Source organism: Xenopus laevis, chromosome 4S (genome assembly GCF_017654675.1).
Source record: "Xenopus laevis strain J_2021 chromosome 4S, Xenopus_laevis_v10.1, whole genome shotgun sequence".
Lineage (NCBI taxonomy): Eukaryota > Metazoa > Chordata > Amphibia > Anura > Pipidae > Xenopus > Xenopus laevis.
Genome location: NC_054378.1, coordinates 115,729,749 through 115,748,394, shown reverse-complemented (window position 1 = coordinate 115,748,394; position 18,646 = coordinate 115,729,749). Strand labels below are relative to the sequence as shown.

At 40.5% G+C, this 18,646-nt stretch overlaps 1 long non-coding RNA gene across 1 annotated transcript; it reads right to left on the bottom strand.

Moving 5' to 3' along the window:
- Window positions 1-2,101: 2,101 nt before the first annotated feature.
- Window positions 2,102-18,581, bottom strand: LOC108715883. Its single transcript, XR_001935599.2, has 3 exons — window positions 18,450-18,581; window positions 3,062-3,123; window positions 2,102-2,563 (listed from the first exon to the last, which is right to left on the bottom strand). It is a non-coding gene; the product is annotated as an uncharacterized LOC108715883 (long non-coding RNA).
- Between the last annotated feature and the right edge of the window lie 65 nt (window positions 18,582-18,646).

The following is an 18,646-nucleotide window of genomic DNA, read 5'->3' as shown; positions in this document are numbered from 1 at the left end:
CAATATTAAAAGCATCCTATATTTATAAGGCACCATCACTTCCAAGTTGGAATTGAACTTGGAAGCACTGATAAATATGGCACCACCGTGGTGCCCATAGCCAATCTTAACAAAATAAGTAGTTAAATAGAAGATATTTCGATTTTTGGGCCTAATAAAAATGTCCCACCTACTTTGCCTAATTTCTTATCATGCAATTTTTTTTATCATGCATTTTCAAGGCTAAAGCCATGTATATTTATCCATCTAAATAAAAACATAAAATGGTAAAGTGACCCACATCATCGAATGGCACAGTATTCTTCAACATTAAAGCATTAAAGGAGACCTAAACCCTAAAAATGAATATGTCTAAAAATGCCTTTTTTCGATTTTTTTCGAACTTGAAAACCTTGAAGGCAAAAAAAAACATATTTCAGTTGTAAAATCGACATCTGCCACGGACTTCTACATAATTTAGACTGGTTTTAGCTGGACCCGAACCCGACCCGTACCCGCAACCCAGCAGCGTTCCTAGAGGGGGGCGGGCCCTGGTGCGTGACACGTGCTGTCGGGGTGATTTCAGTGCGTGACACGCGCTGTCGGGGTGATTTCAGTGGCGTGCCGCGCTGCCGGGGGGCCCTGAGGGGTTGCGGGCCTTGGCCTGCTCGCACCCCCTGCTCCCCCCGTAGTTCCGCCACTGCCGCAACCTGCAATCCGCAACCTGGACCCGCAAGTCACATTCTTACCCGCTCCCTGACCCGCAAGTACCTAATCCGCAACCCAGACCCGCAACCCACTGACCATCAAGAATTAGGAAGTGTTGTCATTGTAAACCAGAAGTAACGTCATCTGAAGTAGACGTGACCAGAAAAAGGAGTAAATATCGATATTGAGAAGACCCGCGGCCTGACCCGCGACCCACAAACCCGCACCTGGAACTTCTACACGCAACCCGCAGGTTTTTGCGGGTAACCAGCGGGTACCTGACCCCCTGCAGGACTCTACTTTGGAGTATAAAAAATTTTCCCCTTACAAACTCAACCTAAAGAATTTGATGCTTAATAAAAAGGCCCCTTACTTCCTACAAAACATCAGCTTGCACATTGCAGTGGAAGGAAGGGACGGTGCCTCTCCCACAGGCGCTGAGTGCTTCATATATAAACAAGAATAGAAACAAGTTTAGAATAAGCCAATGGTAATAGGAAGGTAGGGCTTGCTCCTCTGTTAGAACACTGAAGAGGAAAATGCATGTTTTTTCCCAGCTATTCCAACATTGTACAAAGTAAATATAGACATTTCCCTACGGTAGATATTATCGAGTGAAGAAAGCAGGTTTGTGTTATGCCCGATTGACTTTCAAGTGTCCGTATCAACTGCATGCCACAGACCAATGGTTTTTAATCACACAGTGTTCATGAAACCATCCACCTATATAGAAACATCATCATCCTGTGCATTGGAATCTTGTATTCCTTTATTTCTAAGTAAATACTGGTTAAAGGCACTGAATACTGCTGCCTGAAAAGCACCCACGATTAACTACTGATGTTCCCATTCTTGCATTCCCATGCTTCAATGTGATTGCATATAGAAAAACTTTATATGATATTGAACCTTGGCCAACTGATTGAATTTCAATTTCTGGAAGAAGAAACAACAAGGGATTTGAAGTGATGTTTTAAAATAATCAGCCACGTTATGTTTCTTTTTTTTTATTTTGGAAAAAAGTTGTGCGTTAGAAACATTTTAATAATCTAAAAAAATATTACTAGTTGGAAAAAAATTGTATTAGTAAAAATAGTTTAAACTTTGCTAAATATTAACCTTTCATTTAGAAAACGGTAAGAATTAGTTTAATGACAACATAACAGAAAAAAATTGTGACTCTCCTTTAACCACACATAGGGGATTATTTAATAAACTCCTAATGCAAAAATCATGAGTTTTTTTTTTTGAATTTATTAAACCCAGAGGATGGAAAAGTCCGAATCTGAAAATCCGGCTTCTCAGACCTCTCGAGGTTGCATATAAGTCAGTGGGAGAGGTCCCAATGATTTTTTGATGTGCGCTGGGTTTCGTGCAATACCCCGAAATTTTTGGGTGAAAATTCAGAAAAATGAAAATCGGATGGAAAAATCAGAAAAAATCGTGAAAATATGATTTTTTTCCCGCAAAGCAAATTTAATAAAAAAAAATAAGTTGTGCCTCAATGATAGTGTAGTGTAGTGAGCTGTCCATAATTAGAAGTACATTTGCATTATAAAGGTATAGGATCCATTATCTGGAAACCAGTTATCCAGAAAGCCCAAATTATGGAAAGTCTGTCTCCCATAGACTCTATTTTATCCAAATAATCCAAATATTTTTAAATGATTCCTTTTTTCTCTGTAATAATAAAACAGTAGCTTGTAACTGATCAAAAATAAGATATAATTAACCCTTATTGGAAGCAAAACTGGCCTACTGGGTTGTATCCATGTTGTATCCATGTTTTGCAATAGGTATGAAGATCCAAATTACAGAAAGATCCATTGTCCAGAAAACACCGGATCCTGAGTATTCTGGATATCAGGTCCCATACCTGTAATAAAATTAATATTTGGTAATAAAAATAAAATGTAGCATTTTTCTAATCATTACATATAGGGGCTTATTTATCAAAAATCAAATTTTAAATGAAAAAAGTCTGACCAAACTAGAATCCACGATTGAACCTTATTTATTATTAAAAAAAGTCAAGCAAAAATCTGAATTGTACAATTTTTTTCTGAGTTTCTTCCGAATGGCTAGATTTTTTCAGGCTTCTTCCCGAAAAGGATTTTTGTCTGAAAACTCCAAAATAGTCGGATTTTCTGTCTTAATTCCACAGAAACTTCCAAATAGGCTAGGGACCTCTCCCACTGACTGATATACAACCTCGGCAGGTCTGAGATGCCAGATTTTCTGATTCTGACTTTTTGCAGCATCGATTTTTCAACATTTGGAATTTAATAAATAACCCCCATAATGTTATAATAATATTAATATGAATAATTTGGTAATCAAAATATAATCTCTTGAGCTAACTTCCTTTACTTACATCCACTGTTTCTTTTAAAGCATTTGCTTGAATGTCCATTTCTGCGTTTTGTAGCTTTTTTTCTGAAAAAAAAGATTAAAATGAGGGTTCTACTGTAATACAACAAATATTCATAGGACAAAATAAAGCATGACAGTTAACGTTCAAGTCATTATTTTCTCTGCTGCACAGCATTACAGTCTGAGCCATGATAAACTGCAGGGGTAAGAGGCAACTTGCGTTAATTTGCTATTAGATAATTACTTCTGGCTGTCAGAGGCTCACAGCAGTTCATACTTCACACCTATGTATTTATTGTTCTATAGCACACTGCCTGCAGTTTTATTATAGATCATTATATCCATCTTTGCAGTTTTTTTTCCTGCAGGAACAGTATAACTGTTTTTTAAAATGGGAACTGTTGCTATTACAAAAAATTCACTGAATCGTAATGGAATCTTTATCATTCTTTTTGAAAGATAGGTTTTCTTATAATTTTCCTTTTGGTTGAGGCATAAATAGTTTATTACTGTGCTCTCACAACTTAGTATTTTTTGTTCTGTAAACAACTCAAGCAGGCTGTTTGTCAGGCTGAGATAACAAATATATAGTATATATATACTGTGTATATATATATATATATATATATATATATATATATATATATATATATATATATATATATATATATATATAACGGGTGGCAAGAAAAAAAAATGGATTAAAAAAAAGAATAAACACTACTGGTATTGGATCCGTTATCTGGAAACCCGTTATTCATAAAGCTTCGAATTACGGAAAGGCTGTCTCCCATAGACTCCACTGTATCCAAATAATCCGAATTTTTAAAAATGATTTCCCTTTTCTCTGTAATAATAAAACAGTAGCTTGTACTTGATCCCAACGAAGATATAATTAATCCTTATTGGAAGCAGAACCAGCCTATTGGGTTTATTTAACGTTTACATAGTTTTCTAGTAGACTTAAGGTAGGAAGATCTAAATTATGGAAAGATCCATTATCTGGAAAACACCAGGTCTTGTGCAGTCTGGATAAAAGGTCCCATACCTGTAGTATAAATATATAAAGGATGCCCAGAAAAAAAAAAACATTAGTAAAACAATTAGTAGCATGGTTCCCCTTTAAAACTTTAACTCACTGATATTTTCTAAGTGGAGTTCCTTTTAAAAAGCTAATTTTAAAGTCAAATACAATGATCATTATATAAAACTTCTACAGGCACACAGGGCAATTCAACGTGCTTTGCCATCCCACAACCTCAAGCACCTAAGGGCTCTTACACACAGGCAGTTTTTCCTGCGCTCCGCTGCATTGCACTTTCTTTTGTTCAGCCGCAGGGGAGCGCAGGAGTAGACACACTCAATTATTGTTAAGGGGCTGTACTCACATGGACGCATGCATGCATCGAACGCAGGTGAAATGCAACATGCTGCTTCCCACCTCCGTTTGGCACCTACATGCAGCCCCCTTCACAATAATTGAGTGTGTCTCCTGTGCTCCCCTGTGGCTGAAGGGAAGAAAGTGCAACGCAGGGAAGCGCAGGAAAAACCACCCATGTGTAAGGGCCCTTAGGATAGTGTCACAAGTTGCGTTTTCTTTACAAACATAAATACGCCTGCGGAGAAAATGTGAAAATGTGCTGCTTGTTACCCTGTCTTTAGAACATCAGACACAGCATTAGCCTATCAGTGAACATATGGGGGGATTTCTGCACACGCAGGTGTAACACTGACAGGCTAATTCTACCAATGGGATGGAAGGCAGCAGATTGTGATTTCTACGCCCGTGTATTTACACAAGCTGAGAGAGCACTAGCCTTAGGCTCCATAATATATTATTTCATCTTATTTGCATAAACCAAGTGAGAGTGAGTTTAGGTAAGGGCTGACAAATGTGTTCATCTGGAGCTTCTTGCATTCCACATCAGCTACATGCTGTTAGCAAGGCTGGAACAAGGACAGAAAACCCTGTAAGTGCTGTGGGGCCCACTAACTACTAGAAGCAGATTTATATGCGAGTTTAGAACATAAAGGGGTTGTTCACCTTCCAACACTTTTTTCAGTTCATTTGGTTTCAGATAGTTTACCAGAAATAAAGACTTTTTCTAGTTACTTTCCATTTTCTATGTGTAAATGTTTTTCTAATTTTGAAATGTAAAGTGTCATTTTTCGACTTCTAAAGCAGCTCTGGGGGAGGGGGTCGCGACCCTGAAAACTGTTCTAAATTTATACATTTAGTTGATAAATTCATTAAGGGTGGTGCCATCCCACCGGCGATTTACATTCTAACATTTCGTGGAGATTAGTCGTCCCGAAGAAGAGGCAATTTGTCGCTGGGTGACTAATCTCCCCGTGTAGCAGCGTGTGCCACCACCCTAAAGGCGAGTGTTATAATTGATACAATAGTTGCTAATTCTCCAGAGATGCTGCTGAGAAATGAGAAACTAAATGTTGCAATATTGTAACAGTTCAGTTACTGAGCTGCGAAACTCAAACACCTATCACCCTTTGATAAATACAATTTATCAATAAACATTAAAACATTACAAAAAGTTTTTATTTATTAAGCTCTAAACTCTACACATTTTGATAAATCTGCCCTCTAATTACACCTCTAGCTGCTGCAGAGACTGCTTGGTGTTGTATAACGATTTACGATTATCCTTCATGCATAATACTGGTATATTCCACTGCACACAGGGCCAGATTTACATAGTGGGCACCCCATGGCACCTCCATCCCCTCCCTCTTATTTAGGCAAATTTTCATCATCAGCACCGGAGCAATGGTGATTGGCACACGGGAAATTTAAAAAACTATTTTACCTCCTGCTCATCCCCTGTGTTTCTGAACCAATGTGGATGTGGTCCTGCTGCCCTAGGCCTGGCCTTGGTGGCCTTTCCACAAATCCGGACCTGGATAGAGGGTTTGGGCAGAGCTGAAGGCTAATAGGTATAGAGGGTTTGGGCAGAGTTGTCGGCTAGGAGGGATGGAGTATTTGGGCAGAGTTGTAGGCTCTAGGAAGGATAGTGTATTTGGGCAGAGTGTAAGCTAGGAAGGATAGAGTATTTGGGTAGAGTTGGAGGCTTGGAGGAAAAGAGGGATTGGGCAGAGTTGTAGGCTAGATGTAAAAGAGGGTTTGGAAAGAACTGTAGGCTAGGAGGGATAGACTGGGCTGGATTTACATAGTGGCCGCCCCTAGTCCCACTGCCGATTGTCGCCCCTGTCTAGGGATGCCACCTTTTCCCTGAAAGAAATCCAGGGGGAGGCAGGGCCGTGATGCAGTGGGGGGGGGCGGTACCTGATGTAGTGACGTGACAGGGGCGGGGCTGTGATGACGGGATCGGGTCTATGACTTGGTGATTAGCAATTGGCTGATCCCCATGTCAATCTCAGGAAATCCTGCCTGGTTTTCCTAATTTGGAAAACGGAGCAGCCAGTTTTGACCCAAACAGCCGTTCAAAAACCGGGCCGTCCTGGTTAAAACCAGACAGGTGGCAACCCTACCCCTGTACCCTCCACCTTTATTCATGCAAATTTTCATCAACGGGTATTGGCACATGAGAGGTTTAAAAAAATTATTGTATCTTCAGCGAATCCCCAGTGTTTATTAACCAATGTGCGTGTGGTTGGTCATCATGCCGCCCCCTAAAATCCTGCCGCCCTAGGCCTGGACCTTAGTGGCCTTTCCACAAATCCGGGCCTAACTGCACATAGTACAGCATAGTGCACTTCAGTCTTTGCGCCAGTGAAGCTTACAGTCTAATTTTCCACAGGTGCTCAAACATGAGGGACAGAGTAATCATAAGCCAGGCAACCTACATTGTTCTCAAAGGTAGTAATGCAAGCCATCTGGGCCAGGCAAAGCTGACCGGGTGCCCTAGGCAACCCAGCCGGTCACCGGAGGGAGGGGAGAGTCACAGAAGGGAGGGGAGGAAGGGAAGAGCGACAGAGGGAAGTGAACATGGACAAGGAGTAGGCAGAAGACACTTTAACATAGGGTTGCCACTAGGGTTGCCACCTTTTCTGGAAAAAAATACCGGCCTTCCTATATATTTATCTTTTTTCCCTATTAATAACATTGGGATCAGCCATCATTTTTACCGGCCAGGCCAGTAAAATACAGGCCTGTTGGCAACCCTAGTTGCCACCTGTCCAGATTTGACCAGCACAGCCAGATTTTCAGAAGGGCTGCCCGGATGAAGACAGTATGCCCAAACAAATATGGAAAACCATGCAGGATCACCCTTGATTAACATGGCGGTCAGGCAATCGCTGACTGCCATGTGATAGCGCCACCCCTGTGACGTCTCTCACTCCACCTGGAACATCCCCGGCCCACCCTTCTGACATCATGGCTTTGCTCCCAGCCCGGATCGTGGGCCTAAGAAAGGTGGGAACCCTACTTTAACAGGTACCTGCACACCACACTGTGTGTGGAGTAAAGCATGCAATTGCAAATGGGCATGTTGGTACAGCATGCAGATAGTTTACAGGCAAATTCCCCTTAAACAATTGATTTTCACTTGGGCTGAATATGGGCGTTGGTTTAAGCAATCGCTCTCTCTTAAAAGCCCTTGCTGGCGGGGAGGATTTAGCTTTCAGATTGAAACCAATGCACAACACACATTGTGTACAGGTAATGCTATTATGCAGAGAAGTATCTTTTTATATTGTGACCTGAGTTAAGTAAGTTAGGGACCGCCATATGGGGTTTACCTTGACGTGGTATGGTGGCTTTTCAACTTTATGATCATAACTTTGTAACTAAAAACCCCTGTTTTGTAAACATATGCATTTGCATTTATATTGAATTACTTATGAGACAGGGGCCCAGGGAAGTGCATTGTAAGTGGCACTTTCATTATACTTAAATTGTCCTTAAAGGAGAAGGAAACCCCCAGGGCGCTAAACCCCTCCCCCCCTCCCCTGTGCTGCCCCCCCTCCCTCCTCCCCCCTGGCCTACCTGTCCCCCTGGGCAAATGCCCCTAACTTTTTACTCACCCCTCTGCGCAGGTCCTGTCCACGGAGTACGCAGTCGCCATCTTCTCCCACGCGCGTCTTCTTCCTGCTCTGATCGGCGTTTTCTGGCGCATGCGCAGTAGGAACAGGTACCGGTACGGCTCTACTGCGCATGCGCCGAATGTCACGAAGTGAAATCGGAAAACTTCGTGACATTCGGCGCATGCGCAGTAGAGCCGTACCGGTACCTGTTCCTACTGCGCATGCGCCAGAAAACGCCGATCAGAGCAGGAAGAAGACGCGCGTGGGAGAAGATGGCGACTGCGTACTCCGTGGACAGGACCTGCGCAGAGGGGTGAGTAAAAAGTTAGGGGCATTTGCCCAGGGGGACAGGTAGGCCAGGGGGGAGGAGGGAGGGGGGGCAGCACAGGGGAGGGGGGAGGGGTTTAGCGCCCTGGGGGTTTCCTTCTCCTTTAAGAGTGCTTCCACCGCTCCCCCCTAGATTTCTGAATGTAGAAAGAACACTATGGGTCAGATTGATCAAAATCCGAGTTTGTTATAAAAAGATAGGCCAAAAAAACTTGTGCAACTTTTTTCTCAAATGCAATATTATTTAAGAAAAATGTGACAAATTCCTGCATGCATTTTTTTCCAAGGAAAAAAAAGTTGCGTGCCAGTGCTAAATACATGGTTCCATTCATTTTCAATGAGGCCTAAAATCTAACTGAGAAAATAAAGTTGTTTGAGAACTATTAAAGAATATTCCCCTTGACTGCTATGCAGCCTCGACAGCTTTTATGTGATGAATTTTTTCTGGCGACTTTTTGTCTTTTTTTTCCTTTATGAAATTCTGAATATTCAAGGCATCAAATTCAAATTGTTTCAAATTGAGGAAAAACACCAAACTGCTTTTTGATAAATAGGCCCTATATATTAAGATTAAAGGAACAGTAACACAAAAAAAAGTGTTTCAAAGTAATGAAAATATAATTTACGATTTTGTGGCACTGGTGAAACTGGTGTGTTTGCTTCAGAAACTCAGAATTCATTCAAAGCCGAAAGTAGAGAAAAGGCACAGGATACACAGCAGATAACATATAAGCCATGTAGTATATACTGGATACTGGACTTCATAGCAAATCATAATACTATGAGTTTGTGCCAGCATGGTTTTATGCGTAATAGATCTTGCCAGACTAACTTAATTTCTTTTTACGAGAATGTAAGTAGAGACCTCGATTCTGGGATGGCAGTGGATGTGATTTACTTAGACTTTGCTAAAGCATTTGATACAGTGCCACACAAAAGGTTACTGGTTAAATTAAGGAATGTTGGCCTGGAACATAGTATTTGTACCTGGATAGCGAACTGGCTAAAAGATAGACTACAAAGAGTGGTGGTAAATGGAACATTTTCTAATTGGACCAGTGTTGTTAGTGGAGTACCACAGGGCTCTGTACTAGGTCCCTTGCTTTTCAACTTGTTTATTAATGACCTGGAGGTGGGCATTGAAAGTACTGTTTCTATTTTTGCAGATGATACTAAATTGTGCAGAACTATAGGTTCCATGCAGGATGCTGCCACTTTGCAAAGTGATCTGTCTAAACTGGAAAACTGGGCAGCAAACTGGAAAATGAGGTTCAATGTTGATAAATGCAAGGTTATGCACTTTGGCAAAAATAATATTAATGCAAGTTATACACTAAATGGCAATGTGTTGGGAGTTTCCTTAAATGAAAAGGATCTAGGGGTCTTTGTAGATAACACGTTGACTAATTCTGGGCAGTGTCATTCTGTGGCTACTAAAGCAAATAAAGTTCTGTCTTGCATAAAAAAGGGCATTAACTCAAGGGATGAAAACATAATTATGCCTCTTTATAGGTCCCTGGTAAGGCCTCATCTGGAGTATGCAGTTCAGTTTTGGACTCCAGTCCTTAAGAGGGATATAAATGAGCTGGAGAGAGTGCAGAGACGTGCAACTAAATTGGTTAGAGGGACGGAAGACTTAAATTATGAGGGTAGACTGTCAAGGTTGGGGTTGTTTTCTCTGGAAAAAAGGCGCTTGCGAGGGGACATGATTACACTTTACAAGTACATTAGAGGACATTATAGACAAATGGCAGGGGACCTTTTTACCCATAAAGTGGATCACCGTACCAGAGGCCACCCCTTTAGACTAGAAGAAAAGAACTTTCATTTGAAGCAACGTAGAGGGTTCTTCACAGTCAGGACAGTGAGGTTGTGGAATGCACTGCCGGGTGATGTTGTGATGGCTGATTCAGTTAATGCCTTTAAGAATGGCTTGGATGATTTTTTGGACAGACATAATATTAAAGGCTATTGTGATACTAAACTCTATAGTTAATATAGGTATGGGTATATAGAATTTTAATTAAAAGTAGGGAGGGGTGTGTGTATGGATGCTGGGTTTTCATTTGGAGGGGTTGAACTTGATGGACTTTGTCTTTTTTCAACCCAATTTAACTATGTAACTATGTAACTATGTATACAATGGGATCTACTGTGTACCCTTGAATGGCTGCCCCCATGACTACACAGCAGCTTGTTTATATAAACTATAGTAGTACTTATCTGCTATCTACTGTGTATCCTGTGCTTGAATGGCTGCCCCCATGGCTACACAGCAGCTTGTTTATATAAACTATAGTAGTACTTCTCTGTTATCTACTGTGTATCCTGTGCTTGAATGGCTGCCCCCATCAATAAACAAGAGCTTGTTTATATAAACTATAGTTGTGTTTTTATAGCAAACATACCAGTTTTACTAGTGGAGGACAACAGTTTTTATATTGTTGTTCCTTTAAGACACTCCTCCACATAGTGACATGGACAACTACAATATGACATCATGACACCAGCAAAGGCAATGAGGTCATAAGTCAGTATGCCAGTCTGGGGTACTGAATGACATGCACATAGGACCTTCTGGCCTGTTTTATTTAAGCTTCAGACTGGTAAAAAGACTGCATTTAGGGGTAGTATAACAAGAGGTACAATTCTTCACAAGGTTCCGAATACAGGAAAACACAATATTGTATTGCCCTCTTGTAGAGGATCCGTTATCCGGAAACCCATTACCCAGAAAGCTCAGAATTACGGAATGGCCGTCTCCCATAGACTCTATTATAATCAAATAATACAAATTTTTAAACATGATTTCCTTTTTCCCTGTTATAATAAATCAGTATCTGGTACTTGAACCAAACTAAGATATAATTAATCCTTATTGGTAGCGAAAACCATCTTTTGGGGTTTATTTAATGTTTACATGATTTTCTAGTAGACTTAAGGTATGAAGATCGAAATTACAGAAAGATTCATAATCCAGAAAACCCCAGGTCCCAAGCATTCTGGATAACAGGTTCCATACCTGTATTTCTAGCCTCTGTTAGAGCACAAAATAATAAATAAAGTAGAAATGCGAGAAAAAAAGCAGAGTAATAGATATCGCATAACCACAAACTGATTAGAACCAACTGTACTTTGTGGTTCAGCAAAAGCTCAGACAGAGATAAATCCCAAAGGGGAACAAAGCTAAACATTACACTCGTAGCACAAAAAAACCAAACAAAAAACACGAGATGAGGACAATAAACAGCAGGCAGCAGCAAGCACACATTGAAGGCTTGACCTAGAAAATAACTTAGATTCAAGGCAAGGACAGACTTTAGTGCAAGTTCAGGCAGTGCAACACTTTGATTATGCAACAGGGAACACTGTAAGGACAACTTTAGTTACTCCCATTTGCACACATGCACATACTGATATTTGTGCATATAGTAATACTTGTTAGCAGTTCTTCGGAGCCTGTTCTTGGCATCCTTTGTACATTTGCCTGCAAACCTTTTTTTTTTCTCGGTAGCGAGCAGTTTTGGTGAGCGGGTATGGGATTTGTAATATGGAATGCTTGGGACACGGAGTTTTCTAGATAAATGGTCTCCATGTAATTTTACTCACTGTACTTTAAATCTACTAAAAAACATATACAGGTATGGGACCTGGGGTTTTCCAAATAACGGATCTTTCCTTAATTTGGATCTCCATACCTTAATTCTATTACAAAATAATTTAAACATGAAATAAAACCAATAAGCTGGTTTTGATTCCAATAAGGATTAATTATATCTTAGTTGGGATCAAGTACAAGGTACAGAGAAAAAGGAAATCATATTCTTTGATTATAATGGAGTCTATGGCAGATGGCCTTTCTGTAATTCGGAGCTTTCTGGATAACGGGTTTCGGAATCATGGATCCCATACCTGTATACAAATTAAAAAGTTATAGGATTGTTTTGCCACCAAGATGAATTTGTTTCCATCATGTACAAAGTAAACTCACTGTAAACAACACCACCTTTCATTCCACCACACAGGCACGCTGCCTAGGAGTTATATTAGACTCACATCTGTCTTTTTCACCACACATTCAAACATTTGCAAAATCTTGTTGTATTCAACTGCGCAACATTGCCTGAATATGACCATATATCCATTCAGAATCAACTAAAACACTGATTCAGTCTCTCATCATCTCCCGCCTTGATTACTGCAACTTGCTCCTCACAGGTATTCCAACAAGTCACCTTTCACAACTCCAATCTATTCTAAACGCGGCCGCTAGACTCATTCATCTAGCTCGCCCCTCAACATCAGCTGCTCACATATGTATGTCCCTTCACTGGCTCCCAATCTCTTCTAGAATCAAATTCAAATTACTTACACTCACATTCAAGGCCCTTAATAATGAAACCCCTCCCTATATTTCATCTCTAATCTTCAAATACTCTCCTTCATGAAACCTACGCTCTGCTTCTGATCTTCGCCTCACTTCTCCTCTGATGACTTCTGCCCATTCTCGTCTACAAGACTTCTCTCGGGCTTCTGCTTTTCTCTGGAACTCTCTGCCTCGAGCTGTCAGACTTTCTCCTTCTTTCCAAACTTTCAAGCGCTCCTTAAAGACCCATCTGTTTAAAGAGGCTTATTCGATGTACCTTAATTAATCATTGCTGTATCAAATATGACAACGTGTTTATATAATCCTAATGTCTCAATTGTACCCTAACCTTTAGTTTGTAAACTCTAATCTCTAGGTCCTTCCAACCCTATTGTATCTGTAATCCTTGTTTGTTATCCACCATTTATTCCCTGTTTGCTATAACTGCAGTAAAGCACTGCGTATCTTGACAGCGCTATATAAATAATTGATGATGATGAAGTACTGTTTTTTTTTTTTATTACAGTGGAAAGAGGAAATAATCACAACATAGAATATTTCTGTATAGATGGTTTCCAGCTAATGGATCTCATGTCTGTTTTGTTACTGGTACCTGGCGCTATGCTCAGACGCAAATTGAAGAAGGGGATGGTGGTCAGTACAAAAGTTCAAAGAATTATGTCAAATTCCTTTATAGTTACTCTATGCTGCAACTAATGAGCGAAATCCAAAAAACAAGAAAACAGAACAGGAACTTGAATTCCTGTTCCTTTTTGTTGTTTCTTTGGATTTCACTATGTTCAGATGTGCGATTTGGTTTCACATGCTCAAATATTAATTTGAAAAGTGCCTGGATTTCTGTGCAGCAGAGCTTGCAGTTAGGCCCCCCTGTCTCCCCCCCCCCACAAACCACACGAAAAGAGCAGGTACATACAGGTCATATATATGTCTTTATTAGAGATGTTGGTGCTAATGCTTGAAGTGGCCACTTATAAGAATGTCCAAAGAAGCAAAATAAAGACAAAAGAGATCCTCTAATGCCCTGGACATGAGCCTACCCTAAAACAAACTTGGCATGCCATGTTAAAAAATAAAATTTTCTAACAGTTACAACTTTTAAACACAATCCTACTTTAAAATATGGAAAAACAACAGCATTTTTTAACATTTTTATCACACTTCGGCATACAGGATATGATGTCACTGACATAAGACTGAGGAGGATGTAACTTCATCTAATCAGTTCGCCAGGTCTAAGCTGGCGAAGGAAACAAATTCGCACTTTAGTGAATTTGCGGAGGAACGTTCGTTTGCCTGAAATTACAGGTTGATTCACAAACTCTGTCTTTTTATTACTGACTGAAAACCTTTACCAGTTGTGCTCCAATCACTTGTACTGTATTGAGGATCCCATACTACCTATAGGTAACATCCTAAGCCAGGGGTCCCCAAACTTTTTTACCCGTGAGCCACAATCAATTGCAAAAAGAATTAGGGAGCAACACCAGCATTAAGCTTCTGGGGTGCGACATAAGGGCCATGATTGGCTATTTGACTGGCCCCTATTTGGACTGGCAACCTACAGGAGACTCTGTTTGGCAGCGCAACTGGTTTTTTTACAACCAAAACTTGCCTCCAAACCAGAAATTGAAAAATAAGCACCTGCTTTGAGGCCACTGGGAGCAACATCCAAAGGGTTGGAGAGCATCATGTTGCTCACGAGCCACTGGTTGGGGATCACTGCCCTAAGCAAATGCAAATACTTACAGGGTAGATGAATCATCAAGATATAACTCAAAACTGGTCATATGGAACTCAAATCTGACTTTTTTTTGTCTAAAACCCTCTCATAACCCACGATTGTCACTGAATTTATTAAAAGATCCAAATATAAAAATGCAAAGGAAAAAAGCACTGTGCTAAAAAAATAGGAAAACCTCTAAAAATTTAGATTTTTTTTAGAGCTTTTTAGAAATATGGGAAAACCACAAATTTTTTGAGGTTCGTGAAAAAATGTTCAATACAGTTGTGGATCCCTAAGAGTTTTTAGCAATAGAACTTCTGATTGGTCAAAATTAGAAGAACTGTAAAGGATGTGGGTTGTGAAAAATAGTGGCTAAAAGTGAAAATTGATGCACTTGCGGTGCAACAATAAAAATGCTGAATAATTCTGAATGGCGTCATTCTGGCAACCACAGAGGAAAAAGGGGAACTGGAAGTTACTATTTAAATAGATGTACTAATTTAATAGATGATCTGAAATGGAAAAAGACAAGGCAGCAAGGAAACATGATTGGTTTAGACCCCCATTAACTTTTGTAAGTTACATTTGCCTTTAGAGGTAGTGCTAAGGTTACCATGTTTTTTATTTTCAGGAGAGGCTGAAACATATTCAAGGATAGGAACACTAAAAATCCCTTCTACCCACCTCCAATAACACATTTGGCTTTGATAGGGTTAATGATCTTTAATGTTTTAACCTAAATAATGACATAAAATCCCTCTTTCGGTTGCTCCTGTCTCCTGATAACAGACTTTTTTGTTAAATGAGGAAGCTTGTAAAAGAAACGTGAAAGGGAAGTAATATTCCCTCTAAGGTGTGTGCCTGTGCACACAAATTTTAAGGCAACCAATACAACAAATTGTAGTGCACACAAAGTATTTTACGTGAAACACATTTTTTATTAGGTCTGACCTGAGCACAGTTTTTAAAAACTGCACACACAAGTTTAAAATGTCCATACAAAAGATTTTTAAGCACAAAGTCGAGAAGGAACATTGAAAGGGAGACATAACAATAACATAAAAGTATATTATGAGATTCAACGGATATAAAAGAAAATATTTTGCTAAACCAAATAAAACACAAGGACTAGAATCGTTAGTATTTGGAGCAAACACAGGCCTTTTTGGGTTCAGATGCCTTTTGAAGTAAAAACCATTTGGTCAGGCCTACCCTGATTTAAATGAACAGTAATACCAAAATATTTGAGGTCGGAGGGGGCCCCCGGGGACTGCCAGGACGGCCCTCCGTTTGCAGCCACGGTGGGCCCCCAAGGGTCCAGTCTGACCATGGTTAGGATAGAAAAAGACACATTTTCATCAATTTCAACCTTTTATATAAATAGTGTCGGAGTGGCCCACCGGAATACCAGGAAAAGTCCCAGTGGGCCCAGGTGTCAGTGGGCCCTCATGCTGCTAAATATTTGTCCTATTTCATGGCCATTCCCTATTTCTATGAGAACAAAGATGCTAAATAGATGGAAAAATAGAGTATAGTATGTAAAGAAATTCACTAACCTCTGAAAATGCGCTAGCGACGACTTTGCTCACATCGCAACACTTCGCCAGACATAGATTCACCACGACAATGCTACTTCACTAAAATTCGAAGTTGCGTCCAGGGCTCCGAACGCTGGCGAAGTTGCACTAGCGTTACTGCTGCAAGCAAAGCGAAGTTGCGCTAGCGTTGCCTAATTTGCATACGGCGGGAAGTAAAAGTAGAATGGACGTATATGTTGCAGCAAATACATTACACTACATAAGCCTGGGGAACCTTAATAAAAGAAAATAGAGTTGTTATATTGCCCTACACATGAGCCCACTGTATAGTTTATGTGCCATATGTTAGGAAATGTAGGGGGGAAGCCGGGTACTCGAAAAAAAGGAAAAGATGCCAGCGTTTTTTGAGAATTTTTTAACTATTTTTTGAAGAACTCCTATCTACTCTATTGCACTTCCCCTGGTCTGAGGTGGCTAAGGCAAGTCTGGCGCAAGAGGCAACGTTCAGTAAAATCCGCATCTTAGTGAATTCACGCAGTTACGTCCCTTCGCCAGAGCACAAATTCGCCTGGCGTTAGGGAGCAAAGTACCGCTCGAGTCTATCTCCTTCGCTAGCAAAATTACACCAGCGACCGTTAGTAAATTGGCAATACGATACAACGTCACACTGGTGAATTTTCACCAGCGTTAGTCACTTTGCCCTTTAGTAAATTTGCCCCTAGGGGAATAAAGTTTGAGTGAGGAGAGGAAGAAAAATAGTACTAAGAGTGGGCCCCTGGTCTAAGATTAATTGGTGGGCCCCTGGTGTCCCAGTCCGACACTGTATATAAAACCTGCCTAAATGCTAGTTGATGAAGAGCAGGGCAAATAATTCAACATTTTAAAAATGGTTTTCTTTTTCTCTGTAGTAATAATAAAACAGTTCCTTGTACTTGAACCAAACTAAGATATGATTAATCCTTATTGGAAGCAAAACCAGCCTATTGGGTTTATTTAATGATTACATGATTTGATGTTATTAGATTAATAAGTGATTAGAGGTGGAATGAAGAAACTGTTGGTGAATGGGATCATGGCAGGTCGGTTGAGAAACAAAAGCAGATTCAGGGTCAATTTGCAATTTAACTTTACTACTGGAAAGATATTTACTTCCTCTAAAGTCTCTTAAACAATGAAAGGCCGTCCATTCTGGCACCTGACAGGTGATCTCATACAAGCAACTCCCAGCAGCCTATGTCTGTCACAGGACAAGAGAATTTATTAAGTAAAAGGTCCCCACATTCATTCAGTTGTGGTTAAACCATGCCAAATACTCGGCTTTTACTGTTTATTTCCCCCACCATATTAAAAGAAGTGAGCTACTGCACAACCACGCACTCTACACAGAACTCATTGGCTCCCAGCACTCCCAAGCCAAGGCCAGCAGGGTTGCCAGGTCTAATTTTCAAAACCAGTCAAAGTCAGCTACAAAACCAGCCCAAAACTAGCCAAGAGGCACTTTAAAAGTAGCCCAAAATAACACATGTGCAGTGAAAAAAAAGTCTAAAAAATAAATATATGTGAAAATACGCCTTTTTCGATATTCACTGATTCGCACATTTTTCTGTAAAGCAAAATGGGAAAGATTCGCCCCCTTCACCAGGGGCGTAACTACAGAGGGAGGTATAGGGGCCGGAATACATATACAATTTCAATAAATATTGGTAAAACAATTCAACCTCTAGACATTTTGGTGGCCAGCAGATTTTTCCCCAAAATTTAGGGATGCACCGAATCCACTATTTGGGATTTGGTCGAATCCCCTTGGTAAAGGTTCGGCCGAATACCGAACCGAATTTGCATCGGGCAGGAAAGGAAAAAAAAATCTAATGAAAAGTCACGTGATTTCCCTACCTGCCCTTAATTTACATAAGCAAATTAGGATTCGGTTCGGCCGAATCCCGAACTGAATCCTGGATTTGGTGCATCCCTACCAAAATTGTCATTGGAAAATGCGAGACTAGAGCCCAAAATCTGGTAATTCCCAAATTCTACACCAATCAATCCCATTGCATGCTGGATATTGTAGTCGTACATTCAACTTGCCATTTGAGAAATTGTTCAACAAAAACTACATTACCCAACCTGCATTGGGAGACTCAGACTTGGCACATTAGGGCAAGAACAAACTTGGGCTGTTTGCAAAGTAAATACCAGCCAAAGGCCCAAAAGGTAGCCCAAATCAGTACCTTGACAAGTTTGTACTTTCAAAACCGGCCTGGATTTTATACTAGTAGCCCAATTTAGCTGGAAACCAGCCAACCTAGCAACCCTGAAGGCCAGGCAGTAAATGACGCAGAATAGGGCGGAGCCACCGTCAGCAGCCGCTGTCACTGAGTGGGTGGGTTTAAATGAGTGATATGTAAATTACCCGGCTTTTTTTTCCAGAGGAATGACAGCTCAACTTCCCGACGCCTTATAATAGCTGCAGTCTTGGAACGCGGTGACATAGCAGCTCAGGTAACATTGCAGCTTTACAGGGCTGCCGCTTTCACTATGGAATACATTGGCGGAAGAGAACGATGCATTGACGTCAGAAAGTTGTCCCTCCCTATTAGCCAATGCACT